The sequence below is a fragment of the Taudactylus pleione genome, unplaced genomic scaffold, assembly GCF_031769625.1.
Source record: "Taudactylus pleione unplaced genomic scaffold, aTauple2 ptg003151l, whole genome shotgun sequence".
NCBI classification, from domain to species: domain Eukaryota; kingdom Metazoa; phylum Chordata; class Amphibia; order Anura; family Myobatrachidae; genus Taudactylus; species Taudactylus pleione.
The window spans coordinates 137,501-145,725 of record NW_028287510.1 but is presented as its reverse complement, the minus strand read 5'-3'; the positions used below and the strand labels follow the sequence as shown (position 1 = coordinate 145,725).

The 8,225-nt window shown below is 40.4% G+C and overlaps 1 protein-coding gene across 1 annotated transcript in view; it reads left to right on the top strand.

Moving 5' to 3' along the window:
• The first annotated feature begins 4,272 nt into the window (after positions 1 to 4,272).
• The window catches only part of DNAJC16 (DnaJ heat shock protein family (Hsp40) member C16), a 50,700-nt gene continuing 46,747 nt past the window's right edge, over positions 4,273 to 8,225 (top strand). The window contains exon 1 of the mRNA XM_088466466.1: positions 4,273 to 4,467. The gene's annotated coding sequence lies outside the window, so the exon portion shown is untranslated. The remainder of the gene's footprint in view (positions 4,468 to 8,225) is intronic.

The following is an 8,225-nucleotide window of genomic DNA, read 5'->3' as shown; positions in this document are numbered from 1 at the left end:
GGACATTACACTAATGCATGTAGCCATAGGGATCATTGTGCCTTGTACCCAATGCAGGGACATTACACTAATGCATGTAGCCATAGGGATCATTGTGCCTTGTACCCAATGCAGGGACATTACACTAATGCATGTAGCCATAGGGATCATTGTGCCTTGTACCCAATGCAGGGACATTACACTAATGCATGTAGCCATAGGGATCATTGTGCCTTGTACCCAATGCAGGGACATTACACTAATGCATGTAGCCATAGGGATCATTGTGCTTTATACCCAATGCAGGGAAATTATACTAATGATCCCATCTGAATGTACAGTATATATCTCAGATATTTTTTTTATAAAGCACCTTCATAATGGGGGTAAGGTACAATCAGGGAGATTGCTGGACTCTTCAGGGAGACAGCTGCTATTTCAGGGACTCTCCCTGACAATGAGGGAGAGTTGGCAACTGCCACAGGATGGATGACTACCGGACAGGGAGGTTAATGGGGCTAGCACAGGGTAGGTGTATATTGGGGATTATTTGTGCTGGCACATGGTGGGTGTATACTGGGGGTTACTGGTGCTGGCACAGGGTTGGTAGTATATACTCCCATGCCCCTCCAAGCTACTTGAGAGACTTGTCTACACACGCCTCATACACTTTCTTAACTCACACAACTTATTGGACCCACTTCAGTCCGGCTTTCATTCCCAACACTCCACAGAGACAGCACTGACTAAGGTAGTAAATGATCTTGTCACTGCCAAGGGTAAAGGCCATTACTCACTACTAATTCTTCTAGATCTCTCTGCTGCTTTTGACACTGTTGAACACTCTCTTCTCCTACAAACACTGCAATCCCTAGGTCTTAAGGACACTGGGCCTAATTCAGACCCGCTCGCGAGCGCAGAACGCTCGCAAGCCGGTCGATGGTGCCCGAATGTGCATGCGCATGACGGAGGGAGCTCTGTAGTGCGCATGCGCGAGACCCGAATAACGACGGCCAAGCCGTCGTTATGGGTCTCGCACCAAAGGGGCCGTGCTGTTTATGGTGAGTGACAGCACGCCCACTTTGGTGGGCGTGGCTGCCAGACAGAGGCGTTCCCATGGGAACGCCTACCGTCTGAGTCCGGCCCCACTGACATCACAAGTGATGTCAGTTGGAGTGATTTTGGCTCTGATAGAGCAAAAATCACTCCAGGGCTTGCGTCAGCGAGATTCTCGTCGCAAGCCCGATGGTCTTGACCATCGCGACCATCATCATGGACGCTCGCATAAACTGTGGGTGGTAACCCACAACTATGCGAGCGTCCATGAGGCCCCTCCATTTTTAGGTAGGAGGGCCCTGATTTAGAGCGAGCGCTCTGGTCAGAGCGTCCGGCTCTGAATAAGGCCCACAGCTCTTTCTTGGTTTCCTACCTATCTGATCGCTCTTTTACTGTTCGTTTTTCTGATTCTGCCTCCTCTTCGCTACCTCTATCAGTTGGAGTACCGCAAGGCTCTGTCTTAGGTCCTTTGCTATTCTCAATCTATACCACCTCTCTTGGCAAACTAATCAGCTCTTTTGGATTTCAGTACCATCTGTTTGCGGATGATACTCAAATCTACCTATCCTCTCCATATTTATCTCCATCTGTATTGGTCCGTGTCACTGAATGTCTTTCTGCCATTTCATCTTGGATGTCATTTCGCCACCTGAAACTTAATATTTCTAAAACAGAATTAATTATATTTCCACCGGCCAATAACAGTTACCAACCTGATCTCTCTATCACTGTTGATACCTCGACCATCCACCCTGCCCCACAAGCTCGCTGCCTTGGTGTCATCCTTGACTCTGAACTGTCCTTTGTTCCCCACATTCAATCTGTCTCAAAATCATGTTACATACATTTAAAAAACATATTCAAAATTCGACCATATCTCACACAAGACACTGCAAAAACTCTAATCCATGCACTCATTATTTCCCGCATTGACTATTGCAATAGCCTCCTTACTGGTCTTCCCAAAAACAGGCTATCGCCATTACAATCCATTATGAATGCAGCTGCAAGGCTTATCTTCCTTGCGAAACGTTCTTCTTCTGCTGCCCCACTCTGTCAGTCCCTCCATTGGTTGCCGGTTTTCTACCGTATTCAATACAAAATACTTTCACTTACACATAAGGCTATTAACCAAACCACACCAACATACATATCTTCACTCATCTCAAAATATCTCCCAACCCGACCTCTCCGCTCAGCACAAGATTTTCGTATCTCATCCCCATGCATTACTTGCTCCCATTCATGGTTACAGGACTTTCTTTGCGCTGCACCCACTCTATGGAATGAACTACTTCGCACAATAAGACTTTCCTCTAGTCTCCAATCCATACTTGCCGACTATCTGGCTACCCCTTCCGGGAGGGAGCAGCCAGATCGGCTTTGCTGGGGGGCGTGGCCAGCAAATGGGGGCGTGGCCAGCCAGATTACATGTTTTGTGGGCGGAGCCACGTGAGCGCGTCATTTTGGCCCCGCCCCCGCTACACACTGCCGATATTACAAGCAGTGTGATGCAGGGGGCGGTGCCAAAATGACGCGAATCGCGTCACCGCCCCCCTTCGCTGCCGGGGGTTTTACAAACAATTGGGGTGGGCCAGGAGGGATCGGTGGCAGCCGGGAGACTTGCCTGCCTTCCCGGGAGGTCGGGAGCGGCACCCTGATTTTCGGGAGGCTCCCGACCAAATCGGGAGGGTAGGTAAGTATGCTCCAATCCTTCAAGCGTTCCCTGAAAACTCACCTATTCAGGCAAGCTTATCAGATTCCAGAACCTCCCACATAACCTTCATAGCTTCTATATCTAATTACATCCCATTTTTACAGTCCACACACAACCTCACACATTGTCTTTCTCTCACATCCTCATGACATTTGGTCGACATTCCTGTGTGACTGGATCATGCAGCCAACCAAGAAACTCTGCAGCCTGGCTGGACCAAATTGCAATATATAGCACCTATCCTTGTGTATCAATGCCTATTTCCCTATAGATTGTAAGCTTGCGAGCAGGGCCTTCCTCCCTATATATCTGTCTGTTATTACCCAGTTTTGTTCTATTAATGCTTACAATTGTAAAGCGCCACGGAATATGCTGCGCTATATAAGAAACTGTTAATAAATAAATAAATAATAAATACTGTGGGTTACTAGGGATGGCACAGAATGGGTGTATAGTATACTGGGGGTTACTGGGGATAGCACAGGGTAGGTATATAGTGGGGCTGGCACAGGGTGGGTTTGTAGTATACTGGGGCTGGCACAGGGTGGGTGCATAGTATACTGGGGTTACTTGGGCTGGCACAGGGTGGGTGTATATGGGCATATACTGGTGCTGGCACAGAATACATGTATAGTATACTGGGGGTTACTGGTGCTGGCACAGGGTGTGTGTATATTGGGGATGGCACAAAATACAGAATGGGTGTTTAGTATACTGGGAGTTACTGGTGCTGGCACAGGGTGGGTATATACTGGGGGTTACTGGGGATGGCACATAATGGGTGTATAGTATACTGGGGGATACTGGGGATGGCACATAATGGGTGTATAGTATACTGGGAGTTACTGGTGCTGGCACAGGGTGGGTATATACTGGGGGTTACTGGGGATGGCACATAATGGGTGTATAGTATACTGGGGGTTACTGGGGATGGCACATAATGGGTGTATAGTATACTGGGAGTTACTGGTGCTGGCACAGGGTGGGTATATTCTGGGGATGGCACATAATGGGTGTATAGTATACTGGGGGTTACTGGGGATGGCACATAATGGGTGTATAGTATACTGGGAATTACTGGTGCTGGCACAGGGTGGGTATATACTGGGGATTACTGGGGTTGGCACAGAATGGGTGTATAGTATACTGGGGATTACTGGGGTTGGCACAGAATGGGTGTATAGTATACTGGGAGTTACTGGGGATGGCACAGAATGGGTGTATAGTATACTGGGAGTTACTGGGGATGGCACAGAATGGGTGTATAGTATACTGGGAATTACTGGTGCTGGCACAGGGTGGGTATATACTGGGGATTACTGGGGTTGGCACAGAATGGGTGTATAGTATACTGGGAGTTTTGGGGATTGCACAAGTAAGATGGAGGAGAGACTGTGTCACGGCCGTTGCTACGGCAACCAGAGGGCGCTGGGGAAGGGATCACGTGTACGCTGAGGGCGGGCACTAGCCGGTATCCATAGCAATTCTGACAGGGAGAAGTAGCTGCCTGTCAGGATCCCTGGCCACGGATTGGAGGAAGTGGCTGTCAGTGGAGACGTTGGTGGGCGGGCCTCTGTATGCAGCTTCCGGTTCCGTGTGTGAGTGAGGGGGGTGCAGGCCGGAGATGGGGCCGCTGTGAGCCGGGGACACCCAGAGGGACGGAGCGGAGCGGGGCCCTATACTCAGGAGGACATCGTATGCCGGCCGGCGAGGAGGTGAGGAGCGGAGGCCGGGGTGTGACAGCTGGCAGCAGCGGGGGCAAAGCGTCAGCACCGGGTTACATCATGTCCTGTCACCGCCGCACGCTCACAGCCTCCTATATACACACACACATATATATATATAGCTCATATATACACACACTGCACACACATATATATATATATAGCTCATATATACACACACTGCACACACATATATATATATATAGCTCATATATACACACACTGCACACACATATATATATATAGCTCATATATACACACACTGCACACATATATATATATATAGCTCATATATACACACACTGCACACACATATATATATATAGCTCATATATACACACACTGCACACACATATATATATATAGCTCATATATACACTGCACACACACATATATATATATATAGCTCATATATACACACACTGCACACATATATATATATATATAGCTCATATATACACACACTGCACACATATATATATATATAGCTCATATATACACACACTGCACACACACATATATATATATATAGCTCATATATACACACACTGCACACACATATATATATATAGCTCATATATACACACACTGCACACACATATATATATATAGCTCATATATACACACACTGCACACACATATATATATATATAGCTCATATATACACACACTGCACACACATATATATATATAGCTCATATATACACACACTGCACACACATATATATATATATAGCTCATATATACACACACTGCACACACATATATATATATAGCTCATATATACACACACTGCACACACATATATATATATAGCTCATATATACACACACTGCACACACATATATATATATATAGCTCATATATACACACACTGCACACACATATATATATATATAGCTCATATATACACACACTGCACACATATATATATATATATATAGCTCATATATACACACACTGCACACATATATATATATATAGCTCATATATACACACACTGCACACACATATATATATATAGCTCATATATACACTGCACACACACATATATATATATATAGCTCATATATACACACACTGCACACATATATATATATATATAGCTCATATATACACACACTGCACACATATATATATATATAGCTCATATATACACACACTGCACACACACATATATATATATATAGCTCATATATACACACACTGCACACACATATATATATATAGCTCATATATACACACACTGCACACACATATATATATATAGCTCATATATACACACACTGCACACACATATATATATATATAGCTCATATATACACACACTGCACACACATATATATATATATAGCTCATATATACACACACTGCACACACATATATATATATAGCTCATATATACACACACTGCACACATATATATATATATAGCTCATATATACACACACTGCACACACATATATATATATAGCTCATATATACACACACTGCACACACATATATATATATAGCTCATATATACACTGCACACACACATATATATATATATAGCTCATATATACACACACTGCACACATATATATATATATATAGCTCATATATACACACACTGCACACATATATATATATATAGCTCATATATACACACACTGCACACACACATATATATATATATAGCTCATATATACACACACTGCACACACATATATATATATAGCTCATATATACACACACTGCACACACATATATATATATATAGCTCATATATACACACACTGCACACACATATATATATATATAGCTCATATATACACACACTGCACACACATATATATATATAGCTCATATATACACACACTGCACACACATATATATATATATAGCTCATATATACACACACTGCACACACATATATATATATAGCTCATATATACACACACTGCACACACATATATATATATAGCTCATATATACACACACTGCACACACATATATATATATATAGCTCATATATACACACACTGCACACACATATATATATATATAGCTCATATATACACACACTGCACACACATATATATATATATAGCTCATATATACACACACTGCACACACATATATATATATATAGCTCATATATACACACACTGCACACACATATATATATATATAGCTCATATATACACACACTGCACACACATATATATATATATAGCTCATATATACACACACTGCACACACATATATATATATAGCTCATATATACACACACTGCACACACATATATATATATAGCTCATATATACACTGCACACACACATATATATATATATAGCTCATATATACACACACTGCACACACATATATATATATAGCTCATATATACACACACTGCACACACATATATATATATAGCTCATATATACACACACTGCACACACATATATATATATAGCTCATATATACACACACTGCACACACATATATATATATAGCTCATATATACACACACTGCACACACATATATATATATATAGCTCATATATACACACACTGCACACACATATATATATATAGCTCATATATACACACACTGCACACACATATATATATATAGCTCATATATACACACACTGCACACACATATATATATATAGCTCATATATACACACACTGCACACACATATATATATATATAGCTCATATATACACACACTGCACACATATATATATATATATATAGCTCATATATACACACTGCACACACATATATATATATAGCTCATATATACACACACTGCACACACATATATATATATAGCTCATATATACACTGCACACACATATATATATATAGCTCATATATACACACACTGCACACATATATATATATAGCTCATATATACACTGCACACACACATATATATATATAGCTCATATATACACACACTGCACACATATATATATATATAGCTCATATATACACACACTGCACACACATATATATATATATAGCTCATATATACACACACTGCACACATATATATATATATAGCTCATATATACACACACTGCACACACATATATATATATATAGCTCATATATACACACACTGCACACATATATATATATATAGCTCATATATACACACACTGCACACACATATATATATATAGCTCATATATACACACACTGCACACACATATATATATATAGCTCATATATACACACACTGCACACACATATATATATATATAGCTCATATATACACACACTGCACACACATATATATATATATAGCTCATATATACACACACTGCACACATATATATATATATATATAGCTCATATATACACACACTGCACACACATATATATATATAGCTCATATATACACACACTGCACACACATATATATATATATAGCTCATATATACACTGCACACACATATATATATATAGCTCATATATACACACACTGCACACACATATATATATATAGCTCATATATACACTGCACACACACATATATATATATAGCTCATATATACACACACTGCACACATATATATATATAGCTCATATATACACACACTGCACACACATATATATATATATAGCTCATATATACACACACTGCACACATATATATATATATAGCTCATATATACACACACTGCACACACATATATATATATATAGCTCATATATACACACACTGCACACATATATATATATATAGCTC